Source organism: Tachysurus fulvidraco, chromosome 11 (assembly GCF_022655615.1).
Source record: "Tachysurus fulvidraco isolate hzauxx_2018 chromosome 11, HZAU_PFXX_2.0, whole genome shotgun sequence".
NCBI classification, from domain to species: Eukaryota; Metazoa; Chordata; class Actinopteri; order Siluriformes; family Bagridae; genus Tachysurus; species Tachysurus fulvidraco.
The window spans coordinates 3,482,820-3,502,288 of NC_062528.1; the positions used below are offsets into that span (position 1 = coordinate 3,482,820).

The 19,469-nt window shown below is 38.1% G+C and overlaps 1 protein-coding gene across 2 annotated transcripts in view; it reads right to left on the minus strand.

Moving 5' to 3' along the window:
- Window positions 1–19,469, minus strand: part of lrfn1 (leucine rich repeat and fibronectin type III domain containing 1) — a 132,198-nt gene that overhangs the window by 70,599 nt on the left and 42,130 nt on the right. For both annotated transcript variants that reach the window (XM_027138705.2, XM_047820236.1), the window contains exon 2: window positions 3,722–3,849. The gene's annotated coding sequence lies outside the window, so the exon portion shown is untranslated. The remainder of the gene's footprint in view (window positions 1–3,721; window positions 3,850–19,469) is intronic.

Here is a 19,469-nt window from a genome sequence, read left to right on the forward strand (position 1 = left end):
CCTTCCAATCAGTAGCCCAACACCTTAACCACTGAGCTACCACTCACTATATCATCAATTATTCTCTCTCTCTCTCTCTCTCTCTCTCTCTCTCTCTCTCTCTCTCTCTCTCTCTCTCTCTCTCTCTCTCTCTCTCTCTCTCTCTCTCTCTCTCTCTCTCTCTCTCTCTCTCTCTCTCTCTCTCTCTCTCTCTCTCTCTCTCTCTCTCTCTCTTACAATTCCCAGCATTCCGGATCAGTTTTTTCTTTCTTTCTTTCTTTTTTTATTATGTATAACGGAAAAACACTGCAGAACGCTGTATCAGATTCTGCTCTCAGGTTTCTATCTACATCCCTAAACGAGTCATAATGATGTTAGCGAGCCAGCAGGGCTAGTCACGGTAACAGTGGACCTGAGTTTCCTTCCTGCAGGATGCAGAATATCGCGCTTCAGAGAACCCATCAGGAACAGGTCTGAGGGGGTGAAGGTTCTTGCTCGGAGCTCCACATTTGGCTCTTGATCAATTCTGAGATTTGACCTGAAGGACTAACTCGACAAAATGTTTGAAATTCAACCTTCTGGGTTTCATTTAAACTCCAGCAAAACTTCTAAATCAAGTAAAACGCTCGCTCTGGAAAACGTTCTCGACTTTCACACAAAATCTGCTCTGAAAAGTTTGAAGATAAATAAAAACTTGAAGAGTTTCATCAAGAAGAAAAGCAGAACGGTTCTCCGGTCATACCTCTGGCTGAACTCTCAAAGCTACGAGGAACCCGTTAAGAACCCTTTTTCTAAGTGTACTGTACAAAGCACCGATTAGGCACCAAGGTTCTAAGATCTCATGAAGAAAATAAGATAAACATTTACCACACAATTACCCAGTGCTTACACTCTTACAGCCAAGACTTCATTAGAGTTCTAAGCTTCCAAAACTTTTTAATGGTTCTTCATCAGAGTGTAGGGTTCTATGAAGATCATCTTCAACATCTATGGATTGTTCCCACTGAAGTTCTTTGTAGTGATAAAAGGTTCTATAACCTTTAAAATAAAAACTATAAAAACTTTCTTTATGATACTAAAAATAGTTATTTTAAGAATCTTTCATTTGAAAAGGTCTTCAATGGCATCATGTGAAAACCCGGTTCTTCTTTTAAGTTCTTCCTGGGTTCTCGGCCATGTTTTCCATTTCTGTTGTAGGTTTCTACAAAGAACGTTTTTCCCACAAGAGCCACAAATGGACTTACAGTATGGGTTCTTCAGTTGTTCTTCTCATGGAACACGTGGTGCAGTTCAATAAAAAAAAACTCTTTAAGGCTCAGCATGATGTTTAACACAACATTTCTTCAACTGGGAATTTTCGGTTCCATCCTAATTGCAAATACTGTACATCAAGGGCCCTAGAATTCTGATCAGGAGATCAGACAAGGTGAAAGGTCAAACAACTCAGAGTAAGTGGAGTATACATGGGCTCGAGGCGTCAATGAGAAGCTTGAAGTGCGAGATCTATGTAAGGGCGCCATGTGATTGTGTCAAGGTGATTCCAGGAAGTGTCTTGTGATGTGATTCTACTTTAAATAATAAATAAATAGATAGATAAATAAATAAATAAATAAATAAATAAATAAATAGCACTCTACCTAACAACAAACTTAAAATAATTACTCTTGGAAAAAAAAAATAAAAAAAGAATAATGTATAAAAAGCCTTGATGCCCAATGACACCCGAGATGAATGAATGAATGAATGAATAATAATAATATTTTTTAATAATATAATATAATAATAAAAGACTTACTCAGAAATGGAAAAAATCTGTATATTCACGCTTCAAAAACATTATAATATTAGTGGGAAAAACTCATCGTGACAAAATTTTCGACAAATTCAAAAACATCTTAGATAATAATGATTTTTTAATAATAATAATAATAATAATAATAATAATAATAATAATTATTATTATTATTATTATAATAATAATAAAACCTTAAAAACTGCTCATAGCACAGTTTACTCATGTTTACTTACAGTGAATTACGGTGAACAAAAATCCTATTAAAAATCAAATGAACTAAAAAAAATTCAACAAATAAATGAATTTTATTCGGGCTCAAATATAAATCAATCTTGATAATAATTCCTGAAAAACGAACCATTAAATGCTATATTGCTTCCCATAATGCCACAAAGAAAACAATCAGTGTTTTAATGACAAAAGAATAATCATCCTTTAATTGCTATTCTATCCCATCTAATCGCATCTATCATGCTAATTGCTAATGCATTAATAATGACACGCATAACGGGTATTTGATCATCCGTTCCATCCTCTCGTCATTCCGAACACGCTTCTGCTCTGCATCCTGCAGACGTTAATGAATCAAGTGCACAAGTTTTCTTTTTCATTTAAGCCAGTTCTCTTTTCGGACGCTCGCTTGAGGCAGAACAAAACAAGTGCGAACGATGGTGCTGTCCCCCGAGCATACATGTGAAAGGAATGATGAGATATGCGAAGTGGAGCGAGAGAGAGAGAGAGAGAGAGAGAGAGACGACGAGTTTCATCATTATTCTCCTCTGCTGGTTTCAAGTAGACGAGCTCATAGCCACAATAATTAGATCTCAAGCACTCAGGGTCATCCAGGACTAGCACCGTGTGTGTGTGTGTGTGTGTGTGTGTGTGTGTGTGTGTGTGTGTGTGTGTGTGTGTGTGCAGGTTTTACTGACTGCTTAAAACAAAGAGAGATCAGAAAATTACATTCTGGTTACCCAGCATGCACCAGCAGCTATTGGGAAAACGACTCGAGGTAGCGTAAATAATTAGCAACTAATTCAAATCGGATTGCACGAAGTCCAGTAGATCGCATGTTAAGCTTGTTAGCTTCTTAATTTGTTATATTTTGTGTATTTGAAATACTTTGAATTAACAACAGAACCCTAACCCTAGCAACTTCATTCGTGTTTCATGTAAAGAGTCATGAAAAAGATCAAATGAATCAAATGAAGATATGTTTACATAAAATTATACGGCAATTGACATGAATCATGTCCTATGTGACAAAAAAATGTATGTATGTAGTGTATAAGAATCACGTGTAAAAAATAAATGAGCTGGGTAAGAATCAAACATGGAAATAAAGGAGTCGTGAATAAAAATCAAATATGAATATAAATGAGTCATGTAAAAGAATCGCATGTAAACATAATTGAGCTGGGTAAGAATCAAACATGGAAATAAAGGAGTCATAAATAAGAATTAAATATGAAAATGAACGAGTCATGTATTTAATTTACACATGAAACGATGTGAGTGATCTATAAGAATCGCATGTGAAAATAAGTGACTTGTATTAGAGTCTAATGTGAAAGTAAATGATTCATGTATTAGATTCAAATGTGAAAATACATTAAAAATTTTAAAAAGTCACACGTGAACATTAATAAATCATGCATAAAAAATGTTTGAAGAAAATACTTTTAAAAAAAAAGCGTTACAAATTACGTTAACAGAATATATGAATCGTTTAAACAAATGGGGGGAAAATGAATCGTTTAAAAAGAACTCACAAGTAAAATCAGAATCATTTGATTTAAAGGAATGTTGTAATGTATAGAATGTGTAATAATGTGTAAATAAATTATTCGAATGAAAAACATCATATAACAATTAAAAAAAAAACATGCACGATTGTAAAATTGTGATAAAATCTGTCATTTTTTTCTCTCAGGTTTCTCTTGTTCTTACTTTGCAATGTAGCCGCCATGTTGAAATGTTGTCACAAGATTCCAGCTTGGAAAGAAGGAGTTCTTGAGGAAATCTGTCTTCCTACGTTGAAAGCCAACGTTTGTTGTGTTACTTACGCTCATACAGACCTGAGGGTGAAAAAGGAGAACATTAGTGTCTAATTTACTCTTTTAGGTGGTGTTTAAATAGCGCTGTTTCTGTTTGGTGTTAATCACACACACATGCTAATTTGTTACTGTGTGTTCTCTCGCATTAGAATTTTTTTTTCACACAACAGGACAAGTTTTTGTTAATTTAATATTATCTGAAAATATCTACACCTCGACACGTTACTTCCATATAGCAGCTATGCTAACACACAAAATGCAAAAGTTAGCCTAATGGTTAGCGGACTTCAACTTTTGTTTAAACAACCTGATGTTAGTTGACTTGCTAGTATATTTGCTACTACTAGTTTTAATGTTAGCTAGCTTGTTAGTTAAGTCATTTAAGTGTTTTAATTTCTCAATAATATCTCATTTTTAACATTAGCTGACTTAGCCAAGACAAAGTGCTACAGCTTTAGGTAAAATTAGCTAGACTAAGCTAACGCAACTCTGTATTTTTGCCCTTTTATAATAATAATGATAATGTAGCTCCATACTACATACCTCAAAATAAATATCCTTTCAGTAAGCATGGAAAAACCGTGTGTGTGTGTGTGTGTGTGTGTGTGTGTGTGTGTGTGTGTGTGAGACAGAGAGAGAGAGAGAGATACACTGCTGCAGATACTTATATAAACACTTAAACCTCATTTCTTTCACCGAGGCATACTAAGTCTGCTAAATCTCCTGATATCATTCCACACATTTCACCCTGCAGTAAATAAATAGAGATGATTTACTAATATAAATCAAATAAAATGTAGTACATAAGTTAGCAACATTCATAGCAAGTTTCATTCAGCCTTAAAATGGTTTGTTTTTAATTTTCAAATAACACACTAAACAATAATTAGCACTGGTAATTTGCTATTGCTCTAACTGAGCAAAGTTGTTAAAAAGAACGTTTTTAAGTTTAACTTTAATTGAATACAGTTTAAATTGACTTTTTAAAGTATTTCATTTTTTAAGTTTATAATCTAAGTTATATAACATGTCATAAAAACGTCATTTAGAATAACTGAGCAGAATTTCAATTTAAGTACATGTTGTGATTAAACCAACAAATTCTGACCACGCCCACGCAGTTAAACAGGCACTTGAACCACACCCACCTATTCTCACAAACATTCTGGCCACACCCACCTGGTAGGCCAAACTCTGACCATACCCTCCACCAGGACTAATAATAGCTAGTTAATACTAGTACACCATCAGTTGCCGACACTGGGGTGCGACTGAGGAAGCGTGGGGTCAGGAAGTGGATGGAAATGGATGGAACGGATGGCCGGGAATTAGAAAGTTCAACAACTAATAATTAGACTCTAGTGGAAAATCGCATGTGGATCAGATAGTGAAAGAGAAAGGCAGCAAATTAAAAGAGCAAAAGAAGAATACAAGGTAGTGCTTAAATCTACACAGGCGTTAAGCCTAATTAATATAACAAAAGCACTGTGAGATGGTAGATTACTGTTGTTTTGTAATGATACGAAGCAGCAAATAGCAGCAGTAGGACTTAAATAACCGCTACTGTAGGAATAACAGTATCTTGTATATTGATAGAAGATAGGAAATGGGTGAAAGGAGTAATAACAGGGGTCTCAACTGATGTGTCAGTCGAGTCAATCAAGCAAAACCACACAAATTGGTGCAACGGTGATCGACGTGAGAGGATTGAGATATATTAATAACAAGCAAAAGGTCGGACGCCTTTTCTGTAATGATTCATTTCGATGCAGAAAAATAGCCAGAGAAGAAGTATCATGAATATTTAAGCTACGATGTATGACCACATGACACCGTCCATTAGAAGTAGATGCAAATTAAAGAGTCAGAGGTTTGGTCATACTGTATAGCTGCAGTTTTTAAAAGAAAACAACATTGTGTGAGGTTGTTTTAGCCTCTGTATAATGCTAGCTAGGTTTTAGGCCCAGTCATTTGATAGGTTATATTAAAAACAGGGAATGTATGTTTTGCCCATTGCTTATCTAATTTCAACAGCAGCTGTATGGAGTCACGTATAATTCATTCATTCGTTCATTCATTTTCTACCGCTTGTCCGAACTACCTCGAGTCACGGGGAGCCTGTGCCTATCTCAGGCGTCATATGGCATCAAGGCAGGATACACCCTGGACGCTCACACACTATGGACAATTTTCCAGAGATGCCAATCAACCTACCATGCATGTCTTTGGACCAGGGAGGAAACCGGAGTACCCGGAGGAAACCCCCGAGGCACGGGGAGAACATGCAAACTCCACACACACACAAGGCGGAGGCAGGAATCGAACCCCCAACCCTGGAGGTGTGAGGCGAACGTGCTAACCGCTAAGCCACTGTTCCCCCCTCATGTATAATTATCATGTGAAAAAAAAACAAAAACGAGTTGAGCAGAATCTAATGTAGGAATAAAGGAGTTCATGGATAAAGAGTTTATGCCAGGTTGTTTTTGCATCTGTATAATAATGTTAGCTATCTACTGTAGGTTTTTTGGCTAAATCATTTGCCAGCTTACATTAAAACAGGAAATTTCTTAAGTGTTTTCAACAGCAGCTATATGCAGTTGTCATTTTTACAAATCTATTTTAGTAATGAAATTTATTTAAGTGATTTCAATGTGTTTTCTTGTCATTTTTTCAACAGACCTGATATAAAGGTTGGGATTTCGGACATATTTGAATTATATCTTAACCTATGCTATTCAGCACATCCCAGTCATTTGCTAGCTTATGCTAGAAACATGTTAGGGAATACGTGTGTCACTGTTGCCTAGCAACAGTATTCTTATAACTTTAACCAATTGAATGTTTTTTTTAATTGAAATTAATTCCATTGAACCCTCACAGATTTGAGATACACAGATTTTGTGGCTACTTAATTTTGTTGCTCTCTCTTTGTCGCTCGCTTTTCGTTCTTCATCCATCTTTCTCCCTGAATCTCTTTCCATCATTCATCCTCCCTCGTTCCCTCCCTCTCTTTCCTTCATCCGTGTTCCACTGCAGTGTGTCGTGCGTTTAGGGCGGATAAAAAGCATCCTTTATGCAGTGCTCGTGGCAGGTGTGAGGCTGCTTTAATGGATTCTGCGTAGGCAACCGAGAGGAACTCGCGCCTCTGTGCATGTGTGTGTGTGTGTGTGTGTAAGTGTGTGTGTGGCATTCTGTAAGCTGTCTGACACTTATTGTTTGCAGAACCCGAGCTGCTGACACCGTGTACCGCGTGTGTGTGGAAATCTACTGGATTTTTTTCATCAGCTGAGATTGAAAAGAGAAAATGTAAAAAAAAATCAAATAAAATAAACAAAGAAAAATAGAAAGAAAGAAAAACTTGATCGGCTATGAGATGAATCTGAAATTGTTAGGCTGTGAGCACAATGTCGTGTAATATTCCTCTGTTGAAAAATGGTTAGCAAAAAAAAATAAAAAATCAAGTTCCAAAGACAAATAAAGGAAAAAGAGTCATATTTTACATCCGTCTCTGAGTGAACTCTAGTGATCCAACTCTGAATCTATTCACCTGGAGGAACTGAATCAATTAAATGGTGTATTTTGTTTTGAAATATTTTTGTCTGTTTATTTTTGTTTGTTGGTTTGTTTCGCACCTCGCTCAACTAAGCCGGAGCTGTAGCGGCGGCAGAGATTAGCACCGGTTCTAGTGATTTGCACGCTAACATTGCGGACAAAATGCTAGATAAACATGCGAAACATAAAACAAGCTAATGATCGAATTTAGTTATTTTGCCTCAGCGCAGTGTTCTCTGTGCTTAGGTGATTAATGAGATGTTGCTGTTGTTAAATTATTTGAAACGAAATAAAATGAAAACGATGAAATCCAAAATATCGATTTTACTCGCTTAAAAAACACATTAAAGGAAATCAATCTCGTGTAAAATTAGCATGACAAATATGTATGAAATTCTACGTTTATTTAGAATGAAGGTTAATGACGGATAGGTTAAGGCTCTGGGTTACTGTTCAGAAGGTCAGGTCGGGCCCTTAAGCAAGGCCCTTATCCATCTTTGCAGCTGACCTTGTGCTCTGACCCCAAGAAAACAATTTCACTGTGCCGTAATGTATATGCGATACATATAGGACTTTTCTTAATGCTACAGTAGCAGAGTGTTTCAGAATGCATCTGATAATTAGTAAGAACATAAAAAATTGCATTTCTACAATATTCTGAGAAGATCATAATGTTCTTGGATTGTTACTTAAGGCTCAGGTGTAATAGTCATGGTCAAGTTTATTCCAGTGTCTTTATATGTTTGAGGTACCATTAAGGAAAAAAAAAAAGACATGTTAGCTCTCAGCCATGTAATGGGTGAAGATAAATCTAAGTGCTAAGTATAACAAGCTAAATTTGTGAAAGTTTTCTAAATTTGAAGACTTTAGTTTAATTCTGGCATGGAAGTGATCTGAGCTCGCTAACTGACCAGCGCCTGCTGCTTCCTCCATCTGCCTTCACCAGCAAACAGCTGCTCCATGCAACCGATCTCAAAACAGCTGAGGCTTTAGCTGACAAGTCCAATGAGAGTTTTGCGACGGCGACAGGGTGCCGCAGTCCAACCAGCCGTTTAAGCGGCGACAGGTGTGTGACAACTCAGTGTTCCTACATGAAGACCTTCAGTTTTTATTCCATAAAATTAAAACTTGACGGTGATGTTATAATTTAATACGTTCTATAAATTCTTTTGTTAATAGCGCATGAAATTAAATTAAAAAATGAATCTGTGATAAGTTTATAATCCAGTTGTGCTAAGCATCTAGCTAGCTAACTACACATTTCCTAGCCATTATCTGATTCAAGGAAAACAGGATAAGATGTTACTATCCTTTGTGCAAGCATTTCCAAGAGTTCATGAACAACGAACCTGAAGAAATTTAGGAACGCATCATCAGTAGTGTACCTTTGGTTCCTAGGGTGTTTCGGCCTTTCACACTATACACCCTCCCCAGAGGCAGCCAGCGACAGGGTGATCAATCCTACGCTTGCGTCCCATACCCAATTAGTCATAAGAGTTGCCTTGTTGTTGATAGCCAACATCCCATGGGACTATGCATGGCAGGGGTGTCCTCCTCCCTGAGTCAAACATTCTTGCCCGCATACCTCCTGATCCTCTAACTTCGGGGCCCAGCTGGGGTCTTTCCTCTTCATCCAGAGCCATTGACTGCTGCCTTCTGCCGCCCCCGATAGAGCTCTGATTGCCGAACGCTGGCTCTGGCCCTTAATTCCCAGGTCTCTAAACAGTCTGGTCGTAGATGTTGCCACAAAACCTCTGCAGCCCACCTCCACTGGTCGGACTTCTGTGTTCCAGCCATGATGCCGTGCTTCGGCAGCTAGATCGGCATAGCGCAGATGTTTTCGCTCATAAGCCTCATCTACCGAGTCCTCCCAGAGTTCTGTGAGCTCAATAATGAAGACCTTCTTTAGCGAACAGGACCAGAGCACAATGTCAGGTCTTAGGGTCTATCTATCTATATTTAAATAGATAAATCATTGTTAAATTAGCTATTGTTAAAATTTTAATCATAATACAGATAGCAACTGCTGTCTATTCAAATCTAATGCTAGATCAGCTGGTTCTTAAAGGCATGTGAGTAAAATCATTATGCTAATATTGTCAGTTCGCGGGTATGAATCATCTTCTATAAGGACAACAAAACTACATAAAAACTACATAAAAGCTAAACAGAATGCCCGCAAATTTTTGTTCCACCCAGTTCCAAGTTTTTCGAATGAATCCTTGTTAGCCAGGTTGTTAGTAACAATCTAGCAACACAGCTAACGTGAGCTAGCTGTATTGTCAAGTCAAGACAGTTCAGCATACTGTACATTCATCCCTCTTTCATATTATTCCGTATTACATCGGAACTTTCTAAAGAACCCTTGAAGAGATTTTTTTTTAGCTATGTTGTAGCTATAGTGTTATGTCTCACAGCAGTTCTTGTGTACACCAGGCTCTCGAAGTACACATTGATATTTCTGACTGCGATCGAAAGGATTACTCCTAAAGCCTCTTCCCCCCAACACTGTCTCACATGGATGACAAGAGTGTCAATGCGTTCCTATTAAATATTCACTTGCTCGCTAGCATCTCGCTGTTCTCTCCAGAGAACAATCTTTCTAGAAACCTCTGTCAGGAAGAAGTCACCGAAGAAGTTCATGATGAGTTCCTTTTAGAACAGAAATGCGGCAAAATCCCGAACACGGTCCATCAACGTATACATTAGAACATAGCAAAATAAACCCAATGTATTGTTACAGTAAAATTTGTTGAATTTGAGATCGTTCCAGAAACCAAAGCAACAACCCAAAAAGCAATGAAGCTTCAAAGCATGAGAGGAAAAACTGCATTCATGTAAAATCTTTCGCAAAAAGTATTAGAACCCTTAAATGGTTCTTTGGTTGTTCCAGAAGTGGAAACCTGAAGCTCCTGTGAAGAACCATAGAACAGTTTATTTTCTATAAAACTTGTTCATTTTACTGTGTAGGAATCTGCAGAACTCTTTTTTTTAATACAATATTTATCCTATGAACCCTGAAAGAACTCTTGAAGAAGACTTTATGAGACTTTTTTTTAAAAAGGGTGTATATTAACAGACCTTGAGTGGCAAGTTCTTAATTGTCTGATTTTCAAAGAGTGTATTAGAAAGAGTTCTGATGTTTGTGGGGGTTTTGGAAGAACCTTTGAAGGTTCTTTGTAAAAAAAAAAAAAAAAGCCACAATAAAGTATTTTCTCAGATCAGAGACCAAATATCATAACATTTTTAACATACTTATTAATACCTTGATACACTTATAGAAAAGAGTTCTATAAGATTTCCTGAGATTCATTCATCATTCATTTTCTACCGCTTATCCGAACTACCTCGGGTCACGGGGAGCCTGTGCCTATCTCAGGCGTTATCGGGCATCGAGGCAGGATACACCCTGGACGGAGTGCCAACACATCACAGGGCACACACACACACACACTCTCATACACTTACACACTACGGACAATTTTCCAGAGATGCCAATCAACCTACCATGCATGTCTTTGGACCGGGGGAGAAAACCCCTGAGGCACGGGGAGAACATGCAAATTTCACACACACAAGGCGGAGGCAGGAATCGAACCCCCAACCCTGGAGGTGTGGGGCGAACGTGCTAACCACTAAGCCACCGTGCCCCCCGGTTTCCTGAGATAACTTTAGATATTTATCAAATTCTACTTCCATAGAACCTTCAAGGGTTCCTGTTATCCTCTTAAGGAACCAAGGACAACCTCTGTATGGGTGTTTAAGAGTGTCATTTTGAGATGAAAACTTGACTTATTTCTGTTGTTCTCACCTTCTCCACTCTTCTAATCTCTCGTCCCTCACTTTCCACACTGCTTGATGTTCATGGCAGGATTTAATCACTCGAGCGATCGATTTTTAGAAGAGATCGTTTCAGAGATGCTTATTTGGCAGAAGCCTCAGTATTAACATATTGAACGCGAGGCAGCGAGGTAGGGTTACAGTTTTACAGAACCCAGTGCGGTGAGAGAGATGAAGAAGAAATCTAGGCCATAACAAACAACGTAATAGAATTTCAGAATAGATCTAGAGTTGTATCATTCCTGGGTGCAGTCGTGGCCTAATGGTTAGAGAGTCTGATTCGTAACCCAAAGGTTGTGGGTTCGAGTCTCGGGCCGGCCACGACTGAGGTGCCCGTGAACAAGGCACCGAACCCCCCCCAACTGCTCCCCGGGCACCGCAGCATAAACTGCTCCAGGTGTGTGTTCACGGTGTGTGTGTTGACTGCTGTGTGTGCACTTTGGATGGGTTAAATGCAGAGCACAAATTCTGAGTATGGGTACACCATACTTAGCCGTATGTCACGTCACTTTCACTAAAGGCTAGCTTGATACGTTCTTTAAATGTTTCGTTGAGATCATTAAAACCAGTGGATGGAGTTTTGTGCACAAACGATTCAGTCTTTTTGAACGAGTCACTATGGTGAAGGAATCAAAACTGCTTGAAAGTTCCTCTATGTGTTTCAGATTACTTGACTCAGTAACATATTTACAGTAATGTCATTCGACAAACTCATTCTTCTGTCATACAATAAACCAGTGTTTGAGTCAGTGAATCATTTTATTAAGATAAATTTGAAGATTTGCTCTTCTCTCATACTGAGAATCAGTATTTGAATCAATGAATCAATTGGGCATGGGGATGATTTACTCATCTCTTGTTCAGTGAATTAGTTTTTGGTTTAGTGAATCATTTAGGCATGATGATGATGATGATGATGATGATGATGATGATGATGATGATGATGATGATGATGATGATTGGCTCCTCTCTTGTTCAGTGAATCAATATTTGGTTAGGTGAATCATTTGTGCATGATGATAATTTCCTGTTCAGTAAATTACTGTTTGGGGTAAAAAACTGAGATTCTGTCCTTTCTTGCTCAGCAAATCAGCAAATTTCATTCAAAATCGAGATTTATTTCTCTGAAATAGAATCAAGTTTGTGTTTTAGTCAGTGAATCATTTTTAATACAGACCTACCGTATACTCCTGTCTTACTCACACGTCTGTTTTTAAATCAGAGAATCATTTCACTCAAAACCCGATATTCAGTGAATCAGTTTTCAGTCAGTGACTCATTTCAATTACTGTAGAACCGAGATTAAATTCTCTTTTGTGCAAATTTCTGTTTGAGCCAGCAAATCATATCAGACAAGATGGAGATTACATCTATGTCCGACAACTAATCAGTTGTTGAATCAGTGAATCATTTCAGAGTTCAGCAAATGAGTGAATGATTCAGTGAATCATTTCGGTTGAGATAGATTCATTTCTCTGTAATACGGTAAATCGGTATTTGAGTCAGTGAATCATTTCTGTCATGAAAGAGATTTGATTTGTTTTGGTTCAGTGAATTAGTGTATGATTCATCGAATCACTTCAGTCATACTACGATTCGTTCAACTCTCATTTGGAGAATCGGTGTTTTGGACATTGAATCATCGGAGTCAGTGGGGGGGTGCTGTTAGAGGAAAATAATCAGCCTCGGTGTGTTAACACTAAATCTGCATCATCGTAGCACCATAGCACATGATTATTTTCCAAAAGGAAACCTCTCTGAGGCTCAGTTTTCTGAACAGAATTGAAATATGTTACAGCTGTAGCACTTAAGATGTATTAGTTTTACAGATTTTGCCGTTAGAGACAGCTTGTAGTGGTTAATAACCTGGATATAAAGAATTAAGTGCTCAGAGACATGCATTTGTTCAAAAAGACACGCTCGCCTCAAAACGCCATCCATCACACTCATCCTGACACGAGTTAACATTCTCGCTCTGAGCCCCGAACACAGCGCTGCGGGAATCGATCACAACATCACGCCACTTCCAGCGTGGCCCTTACCGCAGCGTTCTTCATCACGTCCATAGGCGCTTCGCTTAAATCGGGGGCGGAAACTCTTGAGGAAGTGATATCATCTTTGATTTATTTGTTCCGAGTAAATATCAGCGCGGTCATCATTCATACAGGAGACAGGAAGCAGCGTCTGATAGAGTGATGAAGAGAGAGGGCACATTTTTCAGCCTCGGGATGAACATTGACTATTCATTCATATAGACAGGGAGCAAGAGCGGGTGAGAAAGAGGTGAAAGGAAAAAAAGAAAAAAACTACTTTGGGATTTTTAAAAAGTTATCACTAAGCTTTTTTTTCTTCCCCTGAATGCATTGTTTTCTTTTTTTTTGTTTTTGTTTTTTTTCTTTCAAACAAATCTTCTCCACCAATCACGAATCAAGAGTCTGTTTTCCAAAATGGACATTTCATACAGTGCAAGAAATGTGATTTTAAACATTCATCCATTTTCTACCGTTTATCCGAACTACCTCGGGTCACGGGGAGACTGTGCCTATCTCAGGCGTCATCGGGCATCGAGGCAGGATACACCCTGGACGGAGTGCCAACCCATCACAGGGCACACACACACACTCTCATTCACTCACACACTCACACACTACAGACAATTTTCCAGAGATGCCAATCAACCTACCATGCATGTCTTTGGACCGGGGGAGGAAACCCCTGATGCACGGGGAGAACATGCAAACTCTACACACACAAGGCGGAGGCGGGAATCAAACCCCCAACCCTGGAGGTGTGAGGTGAAAGTGCTAACCACTAAGCCACCGTGCTTAAAAAAAAAAAAGGTCAAGTGCATACTCTCAGCCTTTGAAGTTAAGGTCCTCTCATCACATGTCATCATGGTAACCTCATCCTGTTGAAAAAGCATGCGAAATTCCGCCTACGTGACCTGACCGCGTGACGAGACGATCCCGGCCCACTCGTGTGACTCTCCCCCGTGCAATTACGTCTCTGTCCTCGTGTTTATGCGCACACTCGTGAAGCTCGTGAACGCACGACACACATCTCACCACACGCAGCTCGAGCTGTGCAGAGCCATTCAGTGCACTCGATAAACAACCCTCAGAGGCTGAGAGCAAGAACCTCTTGCTTTCTCTGGGTTTCTGTTTAATCTTTAGCGTCAAAGCGCGATAAAACACGATCACTAATGAACCGAAAGCTGCAGAGTAAAACGCATACATCAGTGAAACACTAATTAACAGATAATTAACAAAAATCTGAACCTAAATAAACAAATGAATACGAAGGAGAACAGAACGTTCATACAGTACAGGCGAACGTTGCTCCGAAACATTAATGCTTTTCAACAATGGAATTTTGGACAATAAGGAATTAAAGTGGAAAAACATGAAGGAAATGAAGGTCCTGCAGGAAAGCAAAATTTGCATTATTTTTTAGGTTATATACTTTAAACAGTTATAAATAATTAATAAAATTGTTTTATTATTAATTTCACTAATTTAATTGCTTAATTTAAAATCAAAAGTTAAAGACATATTAAATGAAATTATTAGTATTAATCTTATCGACTTTCTTTTCTTGATATTTACCTCTAGACGTGCTCCTTAGATACAATAACAGCAGAATTTTTGTTTTTTGGATAATAAGGAATAAAAGAGTAAAAACAGGAATAAAATTGTGTATTTGTTCAAAAAAACGCAACATTTCTAAATCAACTTTTTTTCAAACAATTTATTCAATAACTTATAAACTATATTTGTATTTTTTTAGATTATTTAATTGAAGCAATTCTAAATAATTACTTATGTTTTTTTTATTCATTTCATTCATTGAATTGTTTAATTTACATCAAAATGTTGAAGACATATTTAAAAAATTATTAGTATTAAAATAAAAAAAAACATTCTCATGCTTTCATTTCTTGAGATTTACATGTAGTTCCTTAGATAACAGCAGCTTTTCTTCGAACCCACCCACTTTGCAAGTGATCAAAAATATTGGCACACGTGGCCGAGGCAGACATGCCCTGTTAAACTGACTGTTTAAATATTTAATAGCTACGAATACCTACTCTGAGGTAAAGCCCTGGGTTTGTTGTTAAAACGGATAAACCAGCATGAAGAGCAAAGAGCTGACTAGGAGAGAAAAAGGATCCCATTTTGAAGTAGGAAAAAGACAGAAAATCAATCACAGCCACTGAACAAGTGGTGGATAGAGCCAAGAACCAGACAAAAAAGGAATAAAAAAAAATGGCATAAAAATATTCAAGAAATAGAGTAATCAAATTATTATACAGTATTTATTTATTTATTTAGTCATTCATTCACTCATTTTCTTCCGCTTATCCGAACTTCTCGGGTCACGGGGAGCCTGTGCCTATCTCAGGCGTCATTGGGCATCGAGGCAGGATACACCCTGGACAGAGTGCCAACCCATCACAGGGCACACACACACTCTCATTCACTCACACACTCACACACTATGGACAATTTTCCAGAGATGCCAATCAACCTACCATGCATGTCTTTGGACCGGGGGAGGAAACCGGAGTACCCGGAGGAAAACCCCGAGGCACGGGGAGAACATGCAAACTCCACACACACAAGGCGGAGGCGGGAATCGAACCCCCAACCCTGAGGTGTGAGGCGAACGTGCTAACCACTAATCCACCATGCACCATCAAATTATTATACAGTATTTATTTATTTATTTATTTATTTATTTTTCATTCATGTTGTTTTTTCCCCTCTATTCTCTTGAACACGTCCTACTTGTCTGGTCCCTAAATTAAATCTCATGCTTCATGTATTCCAGCATGTTTGAGCTTCTTCCTTGCTAAGACACAGGGGAGACTGTATATAAATTTGATAGCGCAGATGACTCACTCATCTCTCTCTCTCTTTCTCTCTCTCTCTCTCTCTCTCTCTCTCTTTCTCTCTCTCTCTCTCTCTCTATCTGTGTGTGTGTGTGTCTCTCAGGAGTGTTTTATAATATGTGGGTTTTTTTTGCGAAAAAAAGGGTAGGAGAACCCTGTCATCTCCTGTTTGTGTTAAACCTATACGGGTCACTCCACAACATCTGTGTGTAGAAGAGAGAGAGAGAGAGAGAGAGAGAGAGAGAGAGAGAGAGAGAGAGAGAGAGAGAGAGAGAGAAAGAAAAAGGGATGAATTGATGTATGGTGTCATTATTATTATTATTATTATTATTATTATTATTATTATTTTATTTTTCTTTGTAAAAACAAAATATTGCTATAATCTCAATCATAATTTTGAGAAATGCCCAAATTTCCAAAAATACAAGTGTATAGAGATGAGGAGAATTTGGGCATGACCTTTGACCCCTGTTGACACCCTGAATGAAGTGAGACCAAATCAAAAAATGAAGGACAAGAGTTATTACAAAACAAGGGAAGAATGTTAAACAGAGAGGAACAGAGAACAAGGACTGGATTAAAGGATAGATAAAGACAGATAAAAGAGAAAGTGATGAAAGGATACGAGGAGAGGAGGATATGAAAGAGGAAAGGAAATTAAAGTAGTGAGTAAAAACAAAGGAGAGGAGAATGAATGACAGGAGAATGCAACCAGGAAGATAAAAGGATGTCAAACGGCGATAAAGAGGAGATGACAAAGTCATAGAGAGGAGAGAAGATGACATGAAAGAAAGAAGAGGTGAATAAATCAGACAGGAGGTAGAGACGATTTTCAAAGGTGAAAAAAAAGAGATGAGATGATTGAGTGATTGTGGGGGAAAAAATTGATTTAGAAATAGATGAAAGGTGAGGAGTCAAGGCAAATTTAGAGGGGAAAAAAAGAAAAAAAAAAGAAAAGTGATAGTGGAAGAAAGATACAGGAAATATAAAGAACAGATACATGAGCAGAATGCTACCACCAGCATGCTTCACAGTGGGGCCAGTGTTCTAATGGTGACATCTGTTTTGTACGGAGAAAAACAACAACAACAACAACAACAACAACCTCATTGGTAGAAAGAGGTGTTCCAAAAAAAGAGGAGAAGAACACAGGAGAAAAGAAAGACAAGAAATAGAGAAGAGGTAGAGAAGATGTTTAAAAGTAAGAAGAATTAGATGAGAGGATGGAGTGATTGTGAAAAAGGGTAAATGGGTAAGAATAAGGAGAGATATGACTACAACGGATGAAAGAATAAGTGTGCAAGGTGGTGAAGGACAGGAAAACACAATAGAGAAGATAAAGTGATTAACTGAGGATAAAGAGACGTCCATGTCTCATGTCTCCCTGGACACACATGATTCACTCAGCTCAAGATCAGGGAGACTAAAGAAATCACACATTTACTAAATTAAATGTCTTAAAATTCAAATATTTAAGAAGCTTTGTGGGGCACGGTGGCTTAGTGGTTAGCACGTTCGCCTCACACCTCCAGGGTTGGGGGTTCGATTCCCGCCTCCACCTTGTGTGTGTGGAGTTTGCATGTTCTCCCCGTGCCTCGGGGGTTTCCTCCGGGTACTCCGGTTTCCTCCCCAGGTCTAAAGACATGCATGGTAGGTTGATTGGCATCTCTGGAAAATTGTCCGTAGTGTGTGAGTGTGTGAGTGAATGAGAGTGTGTGTGTGCCCTGCGATGGGTTGGCACTCCGTCCAGGGTGTATCCTGCCTCGATGCCTGATGACGCCTGAGATAGGCACAGGCTCCCCGTGACCCGAGAAGTTCGGATAAGCGGTAGAAAATGAATGAATGAAGAAGCTCTGTCCAAATCTCAGCTAGGTGGTTAAATGTTTACTTAACAGCGCTATTATGATGCACTGCAGTGCTTTACTGGGATGCTAAATCCAAGCTGTATGTTTAGCTAATGGTCCAAAAAAGTACACACATGTAGCTAACTCAGCTAGCTAGTTATATGCTTAGCTAACAGATGCTAACATCTAATAATAATAATAATAATAATAATAATAATAATATTTTCCAGTGATGACTAGCTAACCAAATAATCATATGAGTCGCTAACAGCCCAAATTTCTCTTCTAGCTGAGGCAACCTGATTTTTAGCAAGTTTGTAGCTAGTTAATGTTAGTTTTTTAATGTTTTTTTTTTAAGAATGAAGAAATCACACATAGCTGACTTTAGCCAACTATACATTTAGTTAAGAGTATCACAAGCACTATAGAAAAAAAAAACTGTACATTTAAATGTACATTTATTTTGTCTAGCTAGGAATTGTGCATAGCTAACAGTTTGATCAAAATCCACTGGGATAACTAGATCTCGATCAACCTCCACTCTTGTTCACAGTCCAGTAACCTCCCGGCTTGACTATTGTGATTCCCTTCTTATTGGGCTTCTTCACAAAACCCTTCATAAGCTGCAACACGTTCAAAATTCTTCTGCCCGCATTATTACCCGTACTTCCTCTATCCATCATATTACACCTGTTCTGGAACAGCTACACTGGCTTCCCATTATTAAGTATAAAATTCTTCTTCTAGCATTTAAAGCTATCCACAATCTTGCACCTTCATATCTTCTTGATCGTCTTCATATCTTAGGTCTTCTTCTTCCACTCATTTCATAGTTCCCTGTAACTCAGCCTTGTAACTATGGGGAATAGAGCTTTTAAGTTACTCCGCGCCTCAGCTCTGGAACTCACTTCCATCTGAACTCCGTAATATTGATTCTCTTTCGTTATTTAAATCTCAGATTAAAACACATCTGTTTAGTTTAGCTTATTCTACATCAACATTTGTACTGCTGGTCTAATTTGTATCGCTTTGTTGTTTTTTGTACGGTGACCTTGTGCGTTCAGAAAGGCGCCTTTAAATAAAATGTACTATTATTATTATTATTAGTAGTAGTAGTAGTAGTAGTAGTAGTAGTAGTAGTAGTAGTAGTAGATCCGTATATCTGATTCAGCTAGATTAGCTTCTTAATAGGCTATTTAAATCTTAGCTTTGCTATTTTAACAGTTTGCTGCGGTAACTAGAAATCACTTAAGAAACCACACTCTGCTAGCATGCTTTAGGTTTAGTTAATAATCCAAAAACTATTACTAACAGGTAGTTGGTTAAAAACATACATCTGTTGTAGCTAGCTGCGTATGTGCTGTGCTGACATTTTAATAACCATCTACTGAGATAAACAAATGTTTTGGTTACTTGGTTAGCTATGTTATTATGTAACATGAGGAAATCTATACTTTATCAATTATTATTCCACAAGAAATGCTAGCAGACAGTTGTGCTTGCTTATTAATTGA